Raw genomic sequence first — 6,727 nt, 5'->3', positions numbered from 1 at the left:
AGGATGAAGCAATGTTAGCGGTGTGAGATTTAAGTGTAACTGCAAAAACACAATTCATGGGAAATAAAACAAGACAGAAGCACTTCATAAAATGGTGGTGGCATTGCTTCAATTTATCGACGGCACTAGACCATTACTTAATAGTGACATTAGGTGGCATTTCTTAATGCTTCATGTGATTTTACATTAACGGTAGCGATATGGGCGTAGGGACAGCAGGGGCATAAAGTGGTGAGGCAGATGTGGTTGCCGAGAGCGGCAAACACTCAGGCAGCATGTCTGCATTTGTCCCATTTTTTATCTCCTCTGCGACATTTTCCTATGTGTGCACAGGAAATCTAGACCTGCTCGTTCTCATTTGCGTTGTCCCCCAAGACCCATCACTTTCTTTCCTTTTTCGACCAAGAGACAGGTCCACTTCCCCCCACCCTTCGCCATCCACCATGCTTTCTTCGCCTTTTCAACCAAGAGACCGGTTGGGTAGCTAGTATCTACTACATTCCCCCATTTCCTCTTAGAACGAAGTCCTAGATTCATGCTACAGCTTTCCCAGTTTCTTCCTTGTTTGAACCAACTCTTAGATTCAACTGTATGAACTAGCTTTACCTCTAATAATAGTAAAAGTCTAGGTGGCTTTGGAACAGCCGACGAAAGTAGAAAAAGATCCACACGCAGTCTGGGGCAGTAGAGCAAGGCAGGTTTCGAAGGAATATATACCTGAGGGTCATTGGCATGTGGAAAAGACGGCGTCGGGAGGCCGCATCTTTGCCACAATACCACAGGGAGGAAGAAGGGGTCGGGGGCCCTCCCGAGCCGGCGCTCTCTCAGAGAGAACGACACGGCCGCCGATCGGGGCGCGTGGGCAGCCGTTGGTCTCCTCCATCGCCGGCGACGTCCGCGTGAACGAGGGACCTACACCCCTGCCCCGGTCATGGTGGACCGGCCGGATTTGTGACCAGCCGCGAGCAGAGAGAGAGTGTGTGTGTGGCCACCTATGTGTTGCTTAGATCTGGAGAGGATGAGAGAGTGAAAGAGAGGAACCCTAGTAAAGCAAGCACTGAGGCTCCTGCTTATATATATAGTGGGGTGATTTTGTTGTACCAGCCGTTATTAAATTGAATACTGTTAGGACCCCGATTCTAAGTCACACCGATCTAGCCTGTAACACCTCATATCACTTTGCGGCCTCACACACGGTATTCCCACGGGTGTCGCCTTACCATGGCCCGGGACCGTTTGCGCCTTTTGGCTCACGTATATGATAGTGTCGCTAGCATCCATATGACAGAGAACTCGGGCCGACATGACTAGTCGTGAACCCAAAGTGGCACTAACTTACGGGGACAGACATACATGAATCAACATCGAGCATGTCGGTCAGCAGCGTGCGAATCCGGGCTGTAGCACTGGGCTAACAGGACTCCGGGAACCCGGTCTGTAGCAGGCTAGCAGGACTCCGGAAGTCACCGCGTGACATTTCCCCAAAGGGACAGACACAGGAACGAAGTGGATCACATGCCGGCCAGTCTAAGTGTTCCGGAGCAGTAGTAATTGGGCTAGCAGGACTCCGGTAAACCGGGCTGTAGCAGACTACCATGGTTCAGTGGAAGCACTAGACTACATTTCCCCATAAGAGAGGCTACCAAGGATAAACAACTAGGTTGTCGAATCCCACACATACCAAGCATTTCAATCATACACACAATATGCTTGATATGTGTAAATACAACATAGCATCACAACAAGACTCTATGACTCAGAGTATTTATTCATTAGGCTTCGAGGAGCCAAGTATTACAAGCATGGGTCTCATGACCCCAACATACAGAGCATACAATCAACAAGCACATGTGGAAGCTTAACTTGTCTGAGTACAGACAACTACAAATGAAGAAGGCTGAAAAGCCTGACTATCTACAAGACCCTGCCGAGGGCACAAGATCGTAGCTGAGGTGACAAGCTAAACGTTGAAGTCCATGCGGAACTACTAGCGAGACTGACGTCTCTCTACAAAAACATAAAATAGGCAAACGTGAGTACAAATGTACCCGGCAAGACTTACATCAGAACTATCTACATATGCATCAGTATCAACAAAAGGGGTGGTGGAGTTTGACTGCAGCAAGCCAGCTTTGACTCGGTGGCTATCCTAAACTACGACTGCAAGTAACTCTTTTGAGGTGGCGCACACGAGTCCACGTATTCACCAATCAATAAACCACTATGGATCCGCTCCCGTCTACCTACGAGAACGCCATCCATAGCACTCACGCTTATCTTGCGCATTTTAGAGTATCCACTTCAAGTTATCTATGAGCTGTTATAGGCAACCCAGAAGTCCTTTACCGCGGACACGGCTATTCGAATAGATCATTTATAACCCTGCAGGGGTGTACTTCTTCACACACGCTCTCGCCACTTACCACCATGTACACGTCGTGTATCTCGGCAACCTTCAAGCGGAAGCCTGGAGAGGGAGTCGGCCGCGACCTGACTAACCACACAAGTCTCTAGTCCAGGTTTATCGCCTATTCGGGTTCCATTCGCGAGGAGATCCGGCCGGGGTGTCACTCACGGCCCCAAACGATGAGAGCAGGGTTCCCGAGGCACCAAATGGGCGTCTCGGTACACCGTGCCTCATGTCTCTACCGCAACATAGTCCACCCCTAGGGTCAGCGCTACGCACGGCCCCCAACACATATCCTACAAACACCAGAAACTAGTTGCAACTCCTGGACAGAGATCGAGGCGATTAATAAACCGAGAGGGGTCGAGTTACCAGAACCCAATGTGTGGTAGTAACTGTTCATGGATCACAAACACAGAACTCAGTTCCTGAGGACGGCTGCAATGAGACAACCCACCATGTACTCCTACATGGCCTCTCACCGCTAGCTTTACCAAATTGTGTTCACACACTTAGCTCTCAACAGTAGGACATGTTCACCACATTCCAATTCATTCCCAATGAATCAGACCTAACTCAACTCTAAGCAGTAGCAGGCATGACAACAAGCATGAATGAGTAGGCACATCAGGGCTCAAACAATTCCTACTCATGCTAGTGGGTTTCATCTATTTACTGTGGCAATGACAGGTCATGCAGAGGAAAGGGGTTCAACTACCGCAGCATGTAACAGTTGAATCGTTGTTGTCCTAATGCAGTAAAAGAGAGCAGGAGCGAGAGAGTGGGATTGTATCGGAATGAACAAGGGGGTTTTGCTTGCCTGGCACTTCTGAAGATGATATAGCTCTTCATCGGTGTCATCGAACTCATCGTCGGAACATACGTCTACTGAGGGGGAACAACCACCGGCAATAGAGAAGGAACACCATCAATGCAATGCACAATATGATGCATGATCATGACATGTCAATATGCTGTGATTTGAGCTAATGCAGCTAAGAACAGAAGGGTTTGATTTGATTTGAACCAAAGGTTCAAATTCAAATTCAAACTAAGAACTTATAAAGTGCATTATCATGTTTTGATCTAAACAGCAAGGTTAAGTTGTTTAAACATGCATGAAACCAGTACAGATGGATAGATTGGATTTTTCTGATAATTTTTCATATATAATTTGTTTGATTCTGAGCTACGGTTGATTTTATATGATTTTTAGAAGTTTTGGGTATTTTCTGAAAATAATAAATCATTTCTGATTTATTTCAAAATTCCAGAAAATAATTACTGCATCAGCCTGACGTCAGGGTGATGTCAGCAAGTCAACAGGGGTGGGTCCAGGTCAAACCTGACCAGTGGGGTCCACTGGTCAGTCACACAGTGATGGCTAGGCTCACAAACATGTGGGCCCGGTCAAAGGCCACGTCAGCACGGTCAATGCTGATGTGTGGGTCCACTGATATTATTAACTAACCTAATTATTTTGGTTAACCAGTAACCTAACAAAGTGGGTCCCACTGTCAGTGCCTAATGTTAATCCAAAAGGGTTAGTTAGCCCCTAATCTAATGACGGCCACGTCGGCTAACCGACGATTAGCCGCCGGCGCTAAGCAGGGCACGGCAGAGGTCCTCGTGCGGCCGTTTCTGGCGACGAGAGGTCGTGCGGATGGGTTCTGCGGGACCGGCGCGACGAGGCGCGTCGGACAGTGGCAACGGCGGGTGCTAGGGTGACCGGAGTTGACGCCGGCGAGCTCGGCTGCGGCGGCCGGAGCTCGGGTGCAAGCGGGGATGGGGCTGCGGTGCGCAAATGAGCGAGGCGAGGTGCTACGAAGGCTCTACGCGATGCGGGGAGCGCGTTGGTCGCATGCCCGGGACCACATGGTCACTGGAGCGTCATCGGCGACGAGCGCAGGCGGTGGCGGGTGCGGTCAAGCTTGTTGCAGTTGTTACGGCGTGCGAGGAAGAGAACGGAGAGGGGGAGAACGACCAGTAGCTCATAGCGGTCACGATGAACGGGTCGGCGAGGTCGGGGAGGAACCGGAGCGGTCGGGGCGGCGAAGGGGATCTCCGGTGATGCAAGGTCGGAGACGGCTCGGTGAAGGCGGTGCAGGGCGTGCGAGCTCTCGGGGCTCGGCCTGCTCGTTGATGTGGGCGACGGCGGAGCTCTTAGACACGGCGAGGCGATGAGAGGACGACGGTGGCTGCGGCTACGGCGAGCGGCGGCGGCATCCGCGCTCGGGGGTGCTGCGGGAAGAGAGCAGAGGAGGGGAAGGAGGCCGAGGGAGAGTGAGAGAGGTCCAGGGAGAGGTCGGGCCGATGCACGTGGCGCTCGGGGCCGACTCCAGCAGCGGCAAGCAGGCAGGAGGTGGCCGGACGCGTGCTCGCGCGCGCTGGCCACGCGCTCGTCCTTCTGGCAAGGGGGAAGACTACAGGGAGGAGCCCCTGGTGGGCTGGGCCGGCCAGCTACAGTGCTGGGCCGGTTGGTGGGCGATAGGTAAGTTGCGCCAGGTACGTTCTCTCTCTTCTAATTTAGTTTCTGTTTTCTATTTTTCTGCAATTTTTTGACTTAATTAAAATGCTAAGGCATTTTCAAAAACCCTGAAAATAATTGTGGGCTCTGTTTGGAATATTTCCAACAGCCCTCATTTAAGTTTAGAATTATTTGGACATTCAAAATATTCTATAGCATTTAAATGTCCAATGCAAATAGCTAATGATTTAATCCAGTGACCATATGTGTCCTAGAAATTGTGCACCATTTTTGTCAGAGGTTTAAGACCAGGGCAAAGATGATGAACATTTAGAAGGGCATTTCAGGTTCATTGAAAAAGATTTTAGTAAACCCTAGTTGTTTTCAGGGGCTATTGGGGGTTCTGTCATCCCCATTTCAACTTTCTGTGAAAAGTAAACATGATGCAACACCAGATGCTAGCACTAGGCATTGTCAGAACTAGGGATGTGAAAAATACACATGAACCACTATTTTCATTTAAAGTTCAAGTAAAAATAAAACTCGATCAATAACGTGCCACCGCGTCCAGGACGCACTATACTGTATCATTCACGTGCGGTCCCCGACCATCCATCAAGTTGAAAACTAGACTAGTCAAAATGTCAATTGGGATGCCTCTTTGTAAACAAATGCGCTCCTACGTGTACCCGCGAGTGGGTGTGAGAGAACTAGTGTGTGCATGCACCGCTTCTCTTCGTGAGAGTACAATATACTATGCCTAAAGAACGTTCACCACAAGAGTAATAGTATAAGTGTGTGACGTGTGAGTTAAAATAAAAGGTGTGTGACGTCTTTTATTTTTAGAAGTTCTGAGGGTAGGGTGTGAAGAGCACATATGTGTGTGATGTCTACCTACAGATAGACGGTGGGTGCGATAGGACTCGGGAGAGTCGTGACTCGTGAGGGTGCATGTGTGCGTGAGAGAGAGGGGCATGTATCAATGCAATGCATGTGTCCGTAAATCATATCTGACAAACGTTCGCCACAAGCCGTTTCCTGGCGAACGCCATAAGAACCGTTAGATCGGCATCCGGCAGTGTCAGTTTTGCCATGTCATTTAACAGAACAACCACTCCTCCGACACACAAATCTTCCACGTGAGTGTTAGCAACTAACGTATGCTCCTCCCTCCGTTCCAAAATGCAGTGCATATAGCTTTATTAAAAATTCGAACCTCGCAAACTTTTACCAAGTTTTCGTGTACCAAAATGCACATATAGAATACCCAGTATATATCATTTCATTCATCTTTAGGAGGTAACTATAAAGATGGGGGAGGAGTGTACAAAGAAAAACCGTCGTACCACCTACAGCAATTTCAACCATCCTTTGGTGTAGAGGAATATCATAGGAACTCTATATGATATGATTTTATAGGATTTTTCCTTTAGAGCCAATTGGTTCATAGGAATAGATTCATATACTCCACATTTCAAAGTAAAATAAACATGATATCATTTTTATAGCTTTAGAGCCACTAGGTTCATATGAATGGATTCCTATACTCCCACAATTTGAAAGGAAAATAAACATTAGCGTATATTCAATAGAAAAGTTCCTATGATGAGAACCAAATGACATCTATTTTCTAATCCCTCATAGGAATTGAGATACATGTCATCTCTAGATTCAATAGAAAAGTTCCTATGATGTGAACCAAATGACATCTCTTTTCCAATCCCTACTCATAGGAAGAGATACATGTCATCTCTTTCCCTACAACTTCCATGTGTACATCTTCTATTCCTAAGTAGCTAGTACAACCCACTAGTAGCTTTTTTTCTTGGACATGCAACTGTGGCACAAGAACA

Source organism: Triticum aestivum, chromosome 2D (assembly GCF_018294505.1).
Source record: "Triticum aestivum cultivar Chinese Spring chromosome 2D, IWGSC CS RefSeq v2.1, whole genome shotgun sequence".
In the NCBI taxonomy this organism is placed as follows: domain Eukaryota; kingdom Viridiplantae; phylum Streptophyta; class Magnoliopsida; order Poales; family Poaceae; genus Triticum; species Triticum aestivum.
This window is presented reverse-complemented; position numbering follows the sequence as displayed.